This window comes from Mauremys reevesii, linkage group 21 (genome assembly GCF_016161935.1).
Source record: "Mauremys reevesii isolate NIE-2019 linkage group 21, ASM1616193v1, whole genome shotgun sequence".
Classification (NCBI taxonomy): domain Eukaryota; kingdom Metazoa; phylum Chordata; order Testudines; family Geoemydidae; genus Mauremys; species Mauremys reevesii.
In genome coordinates, this window is record NC_052643.1 from 7,595,149 (window position 1) to 7,613,609 (window position 18,461).

At 37.8% G+C, this 18,461-nt stretch overlaps 1 protein-coding gene across 12 annotated transcripts in view; it reads right to left on the minus strand.

Annotated features, from left to right (window-relative positions):
* PRDM2 (PR/SET domain 2) overlaps positions 1-18,461 on the minus strand; it is a 126,453-nt gene that overhangs the window by 39,832 nt on the left and 68,160 nt on the right. Inside the window, exon 1 of one of the 12 annotated variants that reach the window (XM_039508710.1) lies at positions 2,573-3,224. The exons of the other annotated variants lie outside the window; for them this stretch is intronic. The gene's annotated coding sequence lies outside the window, so the exon portion shown is untranslated. Of the gene's footprint in view, positions 1-2,572; positions 3,225-18,461 lie in introns of those variants that run through there. 12 annotated transcript variants of the gene reach the window in all.

Genomic DNA, 18,461 nt, shown 5'->3' on the forward strand with positions numbered 1-18,461 from the left:
AATGGCCACAATTTGCGTATTTTGATTTTCCGTGCCACATTCGGTTAATATCAATTGTGTTTCCGTTCTCTCTCCTGCCACTCATCCAGGATTCTGATGGCAACAGGGTGGGTGCACCGACTGCTTGCCCACCATTACACTATCTAACCTCATAGATTCAAGAAATCCTACATTACTAACTTTGGGCCAGATCCTCAGCTGATGTAAATCAATATAGTTCCACTGATTTACATTATTCATAGATTCTAGGACTGGAAGGGACCTTGAGAGGACATCAAGTCCAGTCCCTTGCCCTCATGGCAGGATCAAATACTGTCTAGACCATCCTGGATAGACATTTATCTAACCTACTCTTAAATATCTCCAGAGATGAGATTCCACAACCAGCCTAGGCAATTTATTCCAGTGTTTAACCCACCTTGACAGTTATGAACTTAACTGAGGAGCTGTCCCTAGAAGTCTAGAAATCAATCTGTGTCAGATGAACTTAAACAGTATTTAGGAAAAAGTAGCACCCTCTCTATTTATCCCTAACATTTTATAGCTCAGACCAGGAGAACAGCCTCAAAACAATCTACAGTATTTATGCTGACGTGGACTTTGCTAATTGGTCCTGCTTTGAGCAGGGGGTTGGACTAGATGACCTCCTGAGGTCCCTTCCAACCCTGATATTCTATGATTCTATGAATATGCAAGAAGCTGCTGTAAATCGCATCCTCTGCTGATGGTGATTTTTTGAGAGATGGAAGCAGCACACATGCTGGGGGGATCAATCTCCATCTTTTCCTAAAACTGGAGCTGCAGAAGATCAGTAAACATTACCAGCTTTACCAAGGTGCTGCTGTCTCAAAGGGATACCCCAACTAAAATAGTAAGGCTTCAATGGGATGCAGAGCATGCCATAACTCAATATGTGAATCTCAGTTAATAATTCTCTCTCTCAAACAGTGCTCTGGATCATTTATAAGTACAGAACACACTTCTCTACACCAAGAACCAGGGATAATATTTAACAAAAATCACTGGTCATTGAAGATCAAAAATTCCCTCAAAGTCTGAAATCAACATATCAAATTGCAACTGGCTGTGCGTAAATACCCACCACTAGAAAAAACAAACACTCTACACATATGTGTTGCTGCTGAAGAACACAGAGAATGGCTGCCAAAAAATCCTGTCTCCCCTGAAAAACAAGGGAGGAGCTACTTCATCTTAAAAGGAACCTTGAAGAGCAATAATTACTATGGCCAAAGGGCAAGAGTTTGCATTTCAGTCCACATATACTCTGGACTACACCATGACCACTACACTCAGTTCTGAATGCAAGTTATTTTTACTCTGAGTAACAACAGAATGGGCAGAAGAGGATTGCTTATATCCAGAATACAGATGCACATTAACAATAATTTTGCAGTCACGTTTGCCCGCCTCGTTTTGGAGGTAACGCTGAATTACATCAATCTCCAGGCGCCTGCAGCCATCTCAACTGTTGAATATTCTAGATATAAATGCAGTTTACACATACGATATAATGGGATAGCCTAATTTTGGCAATTAATTCGTCTTTCACTACTAGCGGTAAATATGCCCTATGGCTTGTGATGGAATGTTCGATGGGCTGGGATTTGAGTTACTACAGAGAATTCTTTCCTGGGTGTCTGGCTGGTGAGTCTTGCCCACATGCTCAGGGTTTAGCTGATTGCCATATTTGGAGTTGGGAAGGAATTTTCCTCCAGGGAGGATTGGCAGAAGCCGGGGGGGGGGGGGCGGGGGCTCACCTTCCTCTGCAGCGTGGGGCATGGGTCACTTGCTGAAAGATTCTCTGCACCTTGAAGTCTTTAAACCATGATTTGAGGACTTCAATGGCTCAGACACCGGTTTGATACAGGAGTGGGTGGGTGAGATTCTGTGGCCTGCGTTGTGCAGGAGGTCAGACTAGATGATCATAATGGTCCCTTCTGACCTTAAAGTCTATGAGTCTATATGGAAAGACCATGTCCAAAATAGAAGAGACATTGTTCCAAAAACATTAAGTCCATGTTAGTGAAATACAAGAGCAATTTAAAGTTCTGCATGATTTAAAATACTCTATTTATAAATGTTATGTTTCAAACTTGGTGTAACTAGGTAAGACAGGGACAGCCAGCTCTTTTTTCACCCTGATTTACTTCCTTCTGAATTTGTCATCCTTCCCCTTGAATACAAGAGAAGCACAAAATACAGATGAGAACATGCTACAGTGCTACGTTACGCATTTTTTAATTTTTGCGTAAACTGTAAGAGAGAGAGAGTTGCAAAGCATAACTCTGTCTAGAATACAGCCCTGTGTTAAATAACTCAGGTTGACAGAATGGGTCAAAAATTTAAACGACGACATGCAGAAACATTCTAGCAGCAATGTGGCTCCTAGCACAGTTCTGCTCTGAATGTGGAAGGGCCTAAACAGCGGTTATGCTGCGGGATGGGAACGGATTTAGTGGCAAGAAAGAAAGCCAAAGAAAACAAATCAACAGATGACAAAATGCCAGTTAGTAAAGATGTGAACACTTTAATACCGTTTCCATCAACATACATTTTCTTTCTGTTAACACTTTCAGAGTCTTGGCATTTGCTTTTTGAAATGTCTTTATCATTATCCATATCGCACCTCATAAAGAAATCCTGTTTTCAAAGCCTTTGATTCCAATCTATCACAACACCTGCTGAGATAGTAAAGCCAAATCATAAACACCTTCCGACTGATAAGTCACTACAAAGCCTGTATGTTAAAAGGGCTGCTTATAGTCAGTAACACTGGAAAACGGCTGGAAATTTTTCACACTTTATGGAAATTTTGTATATGTTGTATTCCACATGCTGAGAGTGGATTTTTACATAACCGCAGGGACTACTGAAATCTGCTGAACCCTCTCCCTGCTCCCACCCCAGGCCACAAGATTCTGCAGATTAATACATGTAACGCTTAGCAATAAGTGAACATTTTAACATAAAAAAGTACACCTGCATTTTAAGGCTATATGTGAAGCATTGCTGATCTATACATCCACCAACATTGCTGCACTGGAAAATATTTTTTGATAATTTACACGACAATTCACATAAATGTAGCATCCAAGATCGAATATAGAATGTTGCACACACTTCCCAGTTCTGTAAAACAAACAGGCATTGAAAAGTTGTCCAGAGTTTCCAGTGGTCTGATGTAGGCCAGGTGATCCCACTCCTCTAATTGTTGCACGGCAAAATGGTGATCAGGTGCCAATCGACCCAACTTAAAATGATATGCAAATGCTGGCCAAAAGAAGAAACTAAGGGAAAATAATGAAAGAATAATGGGTAGATAAAAATAATAATGCTCCTAGACTAAGCAAGCAAGCAAGAAAAAAAAACCCAAGAAAAACCCTCAGAGATTCTGCCTCATCACAAAAATATATAAATACCATTTTAATATTACAGCATTAACCTGGTGAAGATCTATTAAAGCACTGTTGAGTTACAGGCAGGGGTCAGTATAAAAAGAATATAATATACTGATATATTCTATATATTTTACAATTTAGCTATTGCCTGAAACTATAAGCCCATGCTTAGAATGAAGACCTTAGCACTACTCTTGGGAGCTGCTCAAGCTTCTTGGTACAGAGCCTATTTTATATATACAGGTAAAGAGAAGAATGACTACAATGCCCTGACACATGGAGATCCTAAGTACAAGTCTGGTGCACAGTCCCTTCTCTATACGCTGGCAAGAGCCTTGAGAGCTGTAGGAACTATACCTGTCTTTGCTCAGTGACTGCCTCTAACAAGTTTGTCAAGTGTTAGAGAAGTGCTCCGAAGGGAGCTCCATTCAGCTGTCCTCTATTAAAAAGAAAAGTCACTGAAGTGCAAAACCTGACCATAGGAATTGTTGGGCCCAAAAACTTAAGATGCTGCACGTGCCAAAGTTTTACAGGCATTGAATTTGCTACCGAAGGCACTTTAACATCTTACCTTGACAATCTAAACACCACAAATACACAAACACAAAAGCACAATTAAGAGAGAAATGTCTTCTGCTACAATGGCAGTTTACCAATAAAAAAGAATACACTTTCACTGATCAAAGTTTTTTTTTTTCCTAGTACCCAACTCAACTCTTTCCTAGCTACATACTTAAATCCATTATACTTAAGGTTCTCAGAAGAGCAAAGAAGAGGATAGGTATGACAGATGTCAGAATAAGAAATAGGAACTTTGTAGTAATATTATTGCTGCCAACCCAGGAATTTAAAATTTCTTCCTTAGCTTACATGAAGCAAGCTTAATTACATACACACCAACCACTAGCCTCACACACACATACCCCAGCATTTTTTAATATCATACAATGAATGCCCATCAAAATTACAACTATGACACTTAAAGTTTATAACAATGAGAATTCTGTCTTTTCTTGGGAGGATACACCCAAAACATCTAAATACAGGCTTTATTACACACACCAGAGCTGGCCCAGAGTATTCCACAAGTCACATTATTTTGTCATATTTTCCATGTGATGGCACTGCCTGAGGTATTCCCCAAAGGTCTTTTACTACTGCAAAGCAATAGCTGAATCACTTACAACAAAATGAGCAAATATAATTTTGCCTGTTAAGTACTATTTCTAAGAAATTAGTATTGGAATATGGGTAGGGAAAGGCTATATCCTCAGAGATTCTGTTTCCAATCTATATAAAAGATGAAATTAGTCAACTGTAACTACTTATTATTGAAGCATCCAAAAGTATGCGGGGAATCTCACAAACAAACAAAAACCAAACATGTTCCCTGCAAAGAGCTTACATTTGAACTATGACACAAGACATTCAAATTAGGGCAAACAAAAAATGGGAAGGATAGGAGAAAAGCAGCAGAAGGGTTACAAATGCACTCATGTCTGTTTTGCACATTTTAGAATTAGTAAGACATAACAAAATATACTGTTTAATCTACAATATTTCAAAAGGCATTATGTAAAGGCATTATGTCTTGCAAATACAGCAATTAGATTTTAGAATAATCAGGAATGATTGATAAAATGGCTGCATAACAAAAGCTGCAATACCATGGAAAGACAAAATTATGTGACTTATGGAAGTTTAAATTAGTTTTTTTACAGATACCCAAAACCTCTATGGTGGACACTTTAATGGCACCATTAGGAATTAACACTTCACTATTTCATCTTGCCACAAATTCCTGCAACTGTATATTAATCCCTATGGGACAAATGAAATCGTGACACGTGTCATGAGATGATATAAAAATGAAACAGTTACTTGCAACATCACCATTATAAGAAGTTACATAAAATCCCTGAAAAACTGAGCTTAAAATGTCCACAGGGTCCTCTGAACAGAACTGTTTTATGCTGAAGAGCTATAAAAAAATGGAAAGATGTCTACCTGCACAGTACTTTAATCATCAGGAAGAAGTGACATGGGAACATCCTGCGCCCTTTCTCATGCACTGGCTGTATTATTTATTTGTACGCCATCGCCATTCATGACAGGAAGAGGAGTAAAAACAAATATGCTGTCTGAGATAATGTACTCTCTACAATGCCAGTAGTTTAATTCAATTCATTAAATGTATACTTTGGCTTTACGGACTAATCTATACAAATGTAACATACACAAATTACTGTAGCTATTGCATACATGGAACTTAGTTATCCACAATGATTTAAATGCTGCAGAATGTTGTTCTCTACCAATTATTAAAAAAGGGTAGATAAACACTTCTGTGGTTTAATTCCCTGCTTTATCACGTGTTTGCAAGACTGAGTAGAAAAGTTCAGACAGATAGAACTGGATATCAGTGTGGATCGATGTGTCCTACCACAACAGATGAGAGGAATGTCCCAGGAAACTGGATCATGATAAAATCTGGATACAGTGAAAAAACAGAAGCAGCAGCTCTTGCTACAGCAAAGTCATTAAAACAAAAAAAAATACTCACATGAAAACTGCACTGAAAAAGTTATTACACAACTAGGGAATTGAACAGAAGAAAAATAAATTGGGGGAGTAGGAGGAATACACAGACATCAAGAAGAAAAGAGAACCTGCTCCTAACACTGCCTATAGATTCTTAGGGGAAACAGTTGAAATTTGACAATTGCTTCATAGTAACCTGACATGGTATCAGTTCTCAACTCAGTAGGAGGTTAGATGAACCATTAACAGGATGTGTCTAACAGGCTGTGATCTATCTGGCAAACAAGAACAAGCAAGCACCATCACAACTTTGTATGCCTATTTTCTATGTGCATTCACACACTGTAAGTACACAAAATAATATTTAAGCTTGGTGGCATGTTTACATCCTGATCTGAAGATATGCATTCTGTTTTGCAACAAAATGGCTTTCCCAGTTAAAAGAACAGGAAAAGGAATCTATGGAGTATGGCCAAAATTTTCAAAACAGGAGCTTAAAATTAGGTGGGGGATTTTCAAAAGTGTGCCATTGACGGCAATGCGACTTGTGGGCCTAAGTCAGTTAAGGGCATTGGAAAAAAGTCCCACTTTTGAAAACTTTGGCATCCGTCAAAACATTTTCCTTGGGAACTAAAGATAACTTAAGGATATTGATAGGAATCAAGTAGTTAGTTTCTTCTGCAGTTTACCTTTCAAAGATAGCAACACTTCTTTTTCCTGTATACAAACACTGTTTTCTTTACACAACAAGGGAAGTTATACAAAAATTGCAAACTGGATCATGACAGCTGTTTCTTTTTTTAAATCAAATACCACAGTATGGTATATGTTGATATTTTTAGCCATGCCTATATATAGGAATTAAAACAAATGAATGTAAATAACTAAAGTTGACTTTTACAGTCTTTATGAAATTAAAAAATTGCTTCCTACATCTATGTTGACACTTAGGAAGTTAAAAGAGCAGCATGTATAACTTAAAATAAGCAAACAAATCTGTATTATAGAATGTCAGAACTGCTGTAAAAATTTTCAGGTATTACAAGCAAAGTACTTCTCACGCTTGTTAATAACATGGCTTCCAACACTTCATTACAAGCTTCAGGCAAGTCTCTTGATAGCCAGGGGCGGCTCTAGGCATTTTGCCGCCCCAAGCACGGCAGGCAGGCTGCCTTCGGCGGCTTGCCTGCGGAAGGTCCGCTGGTCCCGCGGCTTCGGCGGATGTCCCGCAGGCACCCTCCGCAGGCATGCCCTCGTGGCGACCAGCAGAGCGCCCCCAGTGGCTTGCCATCCCAAGCATGTGCTTGGCATGCTGGGGCCTGGAGCCGCCCCTGTTGATAGCTAACATATACACTCTGCAATCATATATGAAATGCACTTTCCCCTTTGGTTATATTCCTTTAGATTTTGTTTAGCTGACTATTAAACAACAAAATATAAGCAAACAAATTATTTTGGGAATATAAATAGTTCAATGAGATTTCTAGAAATAAGTGCACTCTTCATGTGCAATACAATTAGGAACACATTACTATAACATGACAAAAATGGAGAAGAGTTGTTCTAGAACCCAAATCTGAAATGTAACAAATATGAATGATTACTTTGAATCAAATAATTTGTTTTTCCATTCTTCCCCACTCTCTAAAGTAGGTTTTTTTTCCAATCACAACCAGTCACTGCTTTGAGATAGTAAGAAAGAGTACAGGTCTGTCACATCTTATGCACATAAAGCGAAAATCGCGTATAGTCAAAATTACATCAAGTGTAATGGCGGGCAGAATCACCCACACTACAGAAACAGTATTTAAATTGTTATTTTTCTCGGGTTTTTTTTCTTGTTTTTGCTGATCACGTAAAGCTGAAATCACGCATGTTAAATGCACCTAAGATGTGACAGATCGGTATGCACTTTAGGTATCACTATTTGCATCACAGAAACTCACCCCACAAAGCTCATATGTAATGTGCTTAAAATGCCATTTGTTCAAAAGTAGTAGTGCTTCTCAGCTACCTATGATTTGGATAGCAATTCCAATAAGAAATGTTTGCCTTATACTGAGTAGTATTTTATATTTTAAAGTTTACTCAAGAACTGTACTAAAAACCACTGGCTTTATGATATTCTAGGATATTTATTATCCATCTGTTATCCAATTATATGATAACTTTTATTGGTATTTTCTATTTCTATTTAAAAAATATTGAATTCCAGTACAAGTACCATTAAAGACATCACAGGTTAAGGCTGTAGTAGTGTTAAGGCTGACCCAAAAAGCTGATGTCCTTACCGTACCTCCTGTAAATGTTACTGGTGCTGCTGCCGCTATGAAAGGCTCCTTTCTGCACCTTCATCCAAATCAGAGATTTTAAAGGATTGGTGCACCAAGATATGACTATGTGGAAGTCTGAAAATGCAAAGGAATCTATCCAAATGGTTCTGTCCAAACACAGGCTGTGGCTTCACTTGGAGAACACAGCTGTGCGATGACTGCAATACCCAGGAACAGGGCTGCCATTGTATCTAGCTGGAGCATTGGGACTGTTGTCATAGGACTGGCTGTTTACCACTGGGAGAGAAAGACCAAAGTCTTTCAGAGGTGTTGAAAACAGAAAATTACCTACAAGAAGTATAACCCCCAGGTATTGTCCCCATTAGTGTGAAATTAAAAATTCTCAGAGTTGCTAAATAAACTGCACGCGTTAAATTCACATTTATCCAAGTTTTCCTTTTTGTTAGCCATTTTATTACAATATTATTTTATTTTAAACCAGGATTCCTGCAGGATCCAGGAAATGTCATGTGTCTCTCCACCACCAAAATGGAACATGTCTCTCTGCATTTTCACCTACCTTATTATACATTGCTAGTTTCCTACCATTAAACCCTCTCCTCCTCTTCCTTGTTTGTAAGCAGAATGAAATCACAAGACCTGTAACTGAAAGTGCTCACAAAAACTGGGGGAGATTAGAATTCATGTTTCATGGCAGATTGTGATAACAGAGAACCATTCAGTAAGCATGCTTACCAATGATGATAATAACATAAGAACATAAGAAAGGCCGTACCGGGTCAGACCAAAGGTCCATCTAGCCCAGTATCTGTCTACCGACAGTGGCCAATACCAGGTGCCCCTGAGGGAGTGAACCTAACAGGCAATGATCAAGTGATCTCTCTCCTGCCATCCATCTCCATCCTCTGACGAACAGAGGCTAGGGACACCATTCTTACCCATCCTGGCTAATAGCCATTTATGGACTTAGCCACCATGAATTTATCCAGTCCCCTTTTAAACATTGTTATAGTCCTAGCCTTCACAACCTCCTCAGGTAAGGAGTTCCACAAGTTGACTGTGCGCTGCGTGAAGAAGAACTTCCTTTTATTTGTTTTAAACCTGCTGCCTATTAATTTCATTTGGTGACCCCTAGTTCTTGTATTATGGGAATAAGTAAATAACTTTTCCTGTAACACTTTTCCTGTAATTTCTGTAACACTACCAACAATTTCCAGCCAGATGTGCAACATCTTTAAGTTCCCTCTCAGAAGTTCAAGAAATTAATCTGGATGGAACGATCAGCAATAACTTCTGCATCACATTGAGTCTCATTGCCTCACTGGTATCTGCAAATTCTACAAACTGCAGAATACCGTGGGGACAGTTTTGATTCATTATGCAAGTCTACTTTATAACCAAACATGCTGTTGTCATCTGTTGCTAAAGCCAGAAAGGGCTATTTATTCACCTCTCTCTTACGGTGCTTACTCTCCTCCTTGGTCTTTTGCTCTGCATTTAAGAATTCGACACCATATAACAGAAATGACAACAGTGCATATATTCTCACTGAAGAAATAAGCATAAAAGCTGTATGGAAGTGTATGTCAAATGAAGTGTAGTCATGTTTTTATAATTTGCCATGAAGAAAACCATTACATTTTCTAAAAACCTCTGAATAGAGATGATGCAAAACTGGAGATTAAGCAACGGTTCATTCCAGCCCTCAGCGAGACATATAAAGCCTCAGAATAATGGAAGACAACTATCAGTGCACAATGTTAAATACTGTACAAGATTTCTTTCAGCAAGTACTGCTGGACAACAAAAAAACCAAACACCATTGCTAAAACTCTTTCAATATTTTCTTAAACTAAGGCCATAGTGAAAAGGTTCAGTTAATATCACAAACTGCAATTTTCCAATCTAACAATGCTCAAATATACCTTTAACTGCTGCTAGGCAATCACTATTAAGGCTATGTATGTATTTGCATGCACAAAAAAAACTTTGCTTCCTTCCTGCATCTGTTAAACTTGCAGTCATCTCCTTTCAACTCTGAAGTGACAGTTCATGTTTTTGGATCAACAGAGACACAAGGTGAGGGTAACAAGTTTAAAATAATGTGCCTACATAGAGTTTAAGTGCAATAGGGTCTCTGAAGGAATCATTTACGTTCTCCTGCACATTTATGAAGGAGCACGGCTAGGTTCCAGAATATTCCCTCAACTGTCTATATGAAGGCAAGAATCTCATTCATTTCAAGAGCAGCACCAATGAACATTTTCCAAGAGTAACACATTTCAGGCCTTTATAAGACCAAAAGTCTTATTGAGTTGCAGATCCAAAGGACAACTATAGCTGCAATGCTCCAGTTGCTCAGTCAGTGCCTTTCTTGCCCAACAGAAGGAGCAGTACAGTTGGTGTATTGGTTGACAGAACAAACAACAGAAGTTACAGTTTGCATCAAATCACAAGAGAACAAAACAGTAAATAGTATATGAGGCTGAGCCAAGAAAAGGTCACTAAACATAAAACTATCAACAACAGCAACAACTTCTATTTTTCCACCAAAAAGGTTAAAATGTATACAAGTCGGAGCACAAGTATAATGAATCTATTGGGCAATTAATCACTTTAGTCAGCAACCTATTCTGAGCAAATTAAACTTCTGATCATTCTAAAGGCTCTTTTTGCGTACATACTTCTTTGGATGGCTTGGACTATAGCTTTAAAAAGAACACAAAATAGGATTTGCACTAAAATGCACTTAGGGAAATTTTTATGAAAGAATGAACAGGAAAAATCTTCTGATAACTGGGACAGCAGAGAACACGGAAACTGACATTCAACAGCTAAGAATGTGGTCGCCACTAATAAAGTTTTAGAACAAAGTCCATCTTTCTTTTGCAACTCCTGACAAGGGTCCATTCCAGCGGAAACACCGTACTTTTTACTTTACTACAACTTGAAATAGATCGCTATAAATAAAGTGATTTAGACAGTCAATTATTTACCGTACCCCAAAATTGACTGAATTTGAGTGTGAAGCTTTATTATAAGACTGAACATAATTTCAATACAATATCTGATTTATACCTCTTACAAGCTTTTTTTTTAAACCCACATTGAGTGAATATAATGTGTAACTTAGTTGCACCATTAAAGCATTTCTTTTTAAACCATGGGTTTAAACTTATGATTCAGAAAACATTTGTACTATTACTGCTTTGTAATTCTTATGTGAAATGGGTAAGAAAAGCTCAATTTTATTTACCTGACAGCAAAAATTAAGCTCTTACTTTAGATGTCTTATTCCAACGGAAGTGGTTTGGGAAACTATTCACTCTGCAGTGCTTGGAATAGTGTGGAATAGGAATAGAGCGTGAAACTCCTCACAACGTTATTAGGTTTAAACCACTTTCAGAACTCCAGGATGTTTTCTTAAGCAAAAATCTCATTCAGATGGAAGTTACATGTGACTAAGACTGGATATTCAAAGGGCCTCGGAGTTAGGGTGCGTGTCTCCCACTGAAAGTCAAAGAGTTATTTATCTTTTTTAAATCCTAAAGTGGTTAAAGCTGCAAAAAATGTAAGTTTATAATTTTCAAAATCTCTGTCTGAAGCGTAGCAACATTCTGGTAAATGTGTCCAGGTATACCAATATTTTTATTAATTTTAATATCCTTTTCTGCAGTCAACCTTTAGGAATAGTAAAGGGGCAAATATGAATATTTACACAATAGTTGCAATACAGCCACTACAATAAATGATAGCATTATCTTCAATTTTAAAAAGCATACATGTTAACATTCTAACAATGTTGCTGAGGAGCATTATGCAGAGAAGATTAATAACTAAATCAACTCCTAATGAAACCTACCTACCTACCTAGTGGCAAGCAGTCACTGAGGGTGGGATTTTCAAAAGTATCCAAGTGATTTAGGAGAAAAAGTTCCATTGACTTAAATCATTTGGGTGGTTTTGACTAGCCCACCAAGAATAGCTAAAATGCAATGGTGGTCAAACTGAGATTGCCCTTCCTCAAGCAAAGGGGAATAACAGTATGGGAGGAGAGATTTAGATGCTGAAATTTGAACATTAAGGAATGAATATCTGACACTCAATAGGAGATTCTGAATTCACTCAGCCAAAAGTTTTAAAGATCATTGAGTCTTTTCTCAGTACCAGGTAAACTGGTTCAAAACCAACTGAGTTATAAAACATCTAAATGACTATAATATAGTAGGCATAAACCAGCGTATTTTCTGTAAAGGAAAGTCATCCCTGTCAATCCTACTAGAATTCTCTGAAAGCATAAACAAGAGAGTTGAGAAATTTAGCCATTTGAAAAATTAGCCATAAATGGTCCATTTTAATATGACAGGTGGTTAACAGTGGGATGCCCCACAGATATCAGTGGATCAGTGTTATTTAATGTATTTATTAATGACCTGGAAGAGTAGGTAGACAATGAAGTGGAAATATTTGTTAATGACAACATTATGTAGAAAGCGACAGAGTCCTGTGGCACCTTAAAGACTAAACAGATGTATTGGAGCATAAGCTTTCATGGGTGAATGCCCACTTTGTCAGACGCATGGGTTATGTAGGTTAATCAAGATTAGAGGTATTACAAGAAACTTAAAGGGTTAATTAAAACATTAACTGGGCAAAATCCACAATGATCAATTAAATTCAAAATGTAAGTAAAAGCAAAGAGACAATTGAAAGGAGCAATCCAAACTACTCATACAAATTGATGGATTCTATACACAAACTTAAACCCTTTACAAAACCCTGTACAGAGGCTTATTTTAGTTTGATTTAAACCTGTGCCTTACAGACTTAAGCTATATCTAAACAAGCCTATAAGTGTGTCCACACAACTTTTTGCACTGATTTAATCAACTGGTTTAAAATTCCACATATGTTACAACTGTGCATGTAGACAAGTCCTTACTGAAATGTTAAAAAAAATAATCAAGAACTCCCTATGAAAATATTAAATGAAAACTGTCTCAATGAACAAAAGATCGCACAGAAGGTTGTTGGATTGCATTAAGGAACAAAGAATACTATTGAAAATATAGCATCGCTATATAAATTGATAATATGCCCTCATCTTGTATATCATCACTCAAATAATTTCAAAAAGATCAGCAGAAATAGAAGCGGGCTAGAGATGGGCACTTAAAATGATTAGACACATGGCAAGACTTCCAGATGAGGAGAATTTAAAAATATTACAACTAGTTGATTTAGAGAGGAGGAGAATAAGATGTGACATGATGAAGGTAAATAAAATAAGACTACATATAAAGTCAATCATGCGCTTCCTCCTGTTCACGTCTCTTAGTAAAAGAGCCAGGAAACATCCAATTAAATTAACAGGCAACAAATAAAAAATAACCAAACAGATGGAAGGAATTACTTTAAAACAAAACGAACTACCTCTTGGAAATCAATGCTGTAATAGAGGCAAATATCTTAATGGGATTAAAATAAAGATTAGAAATGTATATAAACAAAAACCATTTAGTTACAGTAGTTAAAATAAAATTTTAGAGGTGACTGCACTCTTCATGCTTTGGAACAAGTAAAGCTACCACTAACTTCTCAAGGTTAGGAAGACACTTCTCCCTGCCAGTGCATAACCATACAACTTACTCTGAAGCACCTGGTACAGGCCAGTGTCAGCGACAGGATACTGGATTAGGTGAACCACTGGTCAGACCTGGCAAAGCAATTTCTATGAAATGACTCTGCAGAAATAAAAATTAGCAGGCTGCTCTGCCATTTCACATGTCTGAACACAATTTCAAAGTCCACTGAAAGCTGTTTCCTAAATCAGTTGCACCCTATTTTTAAATGTCTTACACTAGCAAACATCTAAATAGTTTTTCCATGAGTTGGAAAGAAATGCTCTAACCAAGTATGGGAAGGCCTTCATACACATGGCCTTTGCTGCACAAAACTGATTTTTACTGGCTGCTTATGAACATGTAGTTCACATCCTTATGGCTCACCATCAAAGTAATGAAAAATCTTCCTCTTACAAGTAAAGGACACATTTTTAAAAGAAAACTGGATCAACTAAAAATTGGTATTGCAATACTGCATTTTTTTTCCCCAGCTTCCAGGTCCCTGAATCAAATCCAGCCCAGGTTAGATGCAAATGAAATTCATTAATCTTGGAGATCTGTTTGTGACTTACGTGTAAGTTATTTTCAATATGGGACCCATCGTTGTGTATATCACTAGACAACGTGTTCAGAAATGTTGTCTCTTCAGTATAGAACTTTGTTTTTTTGACTATACCAATAAATATAGTCTACAGAAATCTAGTTGACCAGAATAAAAGAATTAAGAGAAATAGAACAATGTACTGCCTAGATTAGATTCACATCTTAACAACTTGATGTAAGATGGACCAAATGGGATAAAGTTTAAAAAAAAGGAATATACATTATACAAATATGCATACCTGATGTAACTCATAACCTATATCAGAGGGGTAGCCGTGTTAGTCTGGATCTGTAAAAGCAACAAAGAATCCTGTGGCACCTTAGAGACTAACAGACGTTTTGCAGCATCATCATCAGGGATCTACAACCCATCCTGGAGAATGATCCCACACCAGACAACCTGCCAACCTGAAGCATATTCTCACCAGTAACTGCACACCACACCATAGTAACTCTAGCTCAGGAACCAACCCATGCAACAAACCTCGATGCCAACTCTGCCCACATATCTACACCAGCAACACCATCACAGGACCTAACCAGATCAGCCACACCATCACACCAATGTAATATATGCCATCATATGCCAGCAATGCCCCTCTGCTATGTACATCGCAAAACTGGAGGTCTCTCTCTAAAAGGATAAATGGACACAAATCAGATATTAGGAATGGCAATATACAAAAACCTGTAGGAGAACACTTCAACCTCCCTGGCCACACAATAGCAGATCTTAAGGTGGCCATCCTGCAGCAAAAAAACTTCAGGACCAGACTTCAAAGAGAAACTGCTGAGCTCCAGTTCATCTGCAAATTTGACACCATCAGCTCAGGATTAAACAAAGACTGTGAATGGCTTGCCAATTACAGAACCAGTTTCTCCTCCCTTGGTTTTCACACCTCAACTGCTAGAACAGGGCCTCATCCTCCTGATTGAACTAACCTCATTATCTCTAAATTTCCACCACTTGCATCTGAAGAAGTTAGTCTCTAAGGTGCCACAGGATTCTTTGTTGCTTTCATAACCTATAGTGCCTCAACTCTGCTTATGCCATACTTTTTTGTATTTGTCACGCTTTGTATTTATTAAAATAATTTGTGCTGTCAATTTTGTTTATATTAAATAAAACATAACTAAAAACACTATTAAGTCTGAATAGGCATGGTAGCCATGTTATTCCTTCCAGGTCAGGACTAGCACACACTGTCAGGATAACGTGAGGGGCTATAGGGGATGCCCGCACTACCTGTTCTGTGAATAAATAGTGGATGCTTGTTGCGAGACCCCATAATCTGCTTTGGTTACTTAGATGAAATATGCAGCCAACATGAGCAGCATGGGGAGTCTACACATGGCTTTTCTGTTGCTACCACAAGTGGTGTTAAGAGTGGGGATGTTAGCATTGACTCTATAGACAAAGCTGCAGAAAGCCACTTCTATTTTAAGTACTACATAGTCCTGATCTGAGTAAGGTAAGAATCAGTGGCAACAGGTCGGCAGCAGTGCTCCCATTGTTAATAAGTGTGAAATTAAATTGCAGTAGGAGTTTTGGAAATGTTCAGAGAAATTTTACATACATGCAGTAGACAAGGCTTTTAAGTTTAGCCTGATGCTGAATTAGTCAAAGAGTAAACATGGTTTCCAGGGTTCACGTGAAACTGTAATCATCTCTCTGAAGCAAAAACTTTCTTCTTTTATTTTTTTTTAAATGAAATATATAGCAGTTACCTGAACATGCCGAGTTCCCACACTTGCGCAGAGCTTATCCCTGGAAACATAGATCTTTGAAGGAATCAGTTTACTAAGTTGAGAACAAATTTACATCATTCAAGGCAAACAATTTTTTAAAAACAGATGTTTTTTTACTCCTAAAAACCGAGCCACAATCTTCTGCTATGCTGAACCCCTGGGGGCAGCAGGGAAGCTAGAATGAATCATGTCAATTTCACTCTTGGGATAGTTCAGAGCAGCAGCAGAGGCAGGAACTGGAGGCATTTAGTGGGGAGGATGGAGGCAGAGGGAGGGAGAGATATGAGGTAGCAACCCTCCTGCCCCCTCGTCCCTCCCCCCATGCAAAACTCTGGCAATCAAGAGGCAAAAGAGAAAAGTGTAATTGCCCTCGTGACCTCAAATTTATTGGATATGTACAACATAGAAGCTAACATGAAAGATACACTCTCCAACTAGGGCCAAAGGCAGCCCTCTAATAGGAATACCAGCACCTTCGCTCTTCAGATCAGTTGGGGAAGAGGAGTGGGAGTGAAGCTTCTCATTAGGACCTTGCTGCTGAGCTCCCTCCATCTCTTTTGTATGGGACTAATAGGTTTAAACTTTTTAATTTTAGGTATCTAGTAAGTTTTTCAGTCACTGACCCAAACCAGTTTCAGCTGATTGACAACACTGCGTAACTTAGAATGTTATTACATGTAGGGATCTCATCGCCATAAAGTAATATTCAAGCAGCTGAACGCTAACAAATGTAGTTATTTAAAGCCCAATTTATATATAATATTTAATATGTCCTTCTCCATTGAATATGTATTTCATTTTACATTCAGAAAGTGTCCTCCTTTCAAGTATTTTTGGAGTTAATATGTTTTTAAATATAAAAATGTACCAATCATGGTACAGTTTTCAAGGGCACATTCTCCTTTATTCAAATGAAATTATTCTTTTAACTTCAAATGGTAACCTGAGGCCTGCATTGTGTCATCAAGTTCAAATTGTATATTTAAGTGGTTCTCGGTGGAAAAAAATGTGCAAATGTGGGTAGCACAATGTGCAGCAAAGCACGGGATGAACTAAGGTCTACAAAAAATAATTTGGAACAAAACAAAAGTGAAAGGACTTGTGAAATCAGCAGGAAATTGCAAGGTGTCCCAATAAACATACCCATTTAAGCAAGTCATTTCACCCTTCTTCAATTTTAGTTCTGCAATAGGTCAAAACACAGCTACTTCTGAAACAGTTTCTTCATGGGGAAAAAATCTGATCAAAGAGATGTTGATATTCCTTCCTACTTAATAAGTTAATTATTATTAATCCTGAAGGGGAAGTTAAAGAAAAAATGCAGTATTTCTTATAAAGAAACACACACCATATTATTCTCAAGAGCTACTATTCAGTGTACTACAGTTCTTTATATAAAGTTCCATGTCTGAAAACCGTCTCTTAAAGAAGCAATGCCACATGGAAATACAGATCTCTTTTTGACAAAAACAAAATAAAATTAATCCCTCTGCCAATTGTTGTGGCTTTGCAATTGCATTTTCCCACTTCTCCCATTTGTGTGAGAAAAACCCAAGAGAAGAGACTGAGTGTTCCTTTAATGTCTCTGAAACAGGAGAATAAAACTGAACTTTATACAGAGCCTTTAATAAAAAGATGTCATAATAACTAAGTATAATTGATTAGAGTTATACTAATGGTTAATTTACCCTCTCCAGATCCACATTAGCTCCAAAATGAACAGTATCCTTTAAGGAAAACCACTGTACCTTTCAGGCCCTGTCTGAAATCTGATCAGAACTATGCTAGATATCAACATTTTTTATACATACTGTGGTAGAATCACTTAAGGTAGCAGAGTTTTAACATGGATTTGTTATCAGTAGCATTGGGAGACTACTACTCTGCACTAAACATCCCCATTGTGATGTTGGTATGATCTGACGATATGACCAGATCCTGTCTATACTACAATGTGTGTTTTCACTGGGTCACCTGACATGGTTATTTCGTAATGCAGACAGGATCTAGAGTATCATCAGATACTCACTTCTTCCTGAAAAAAAATATTGAGCTTGCCAAAATGCAGACACATACTCTGTTCTAATCTACTAGCCTGACTCTGCAGAGAGGGGGGGAATTAAGGAGAGGCACATACAGTTTTCATGCCAGACTGTAACTGAGTTTATACCACTGGGATTTGGGGTCTGGATGAAGTACTAAGTGAAACACAGAAAACACAAAAATACACC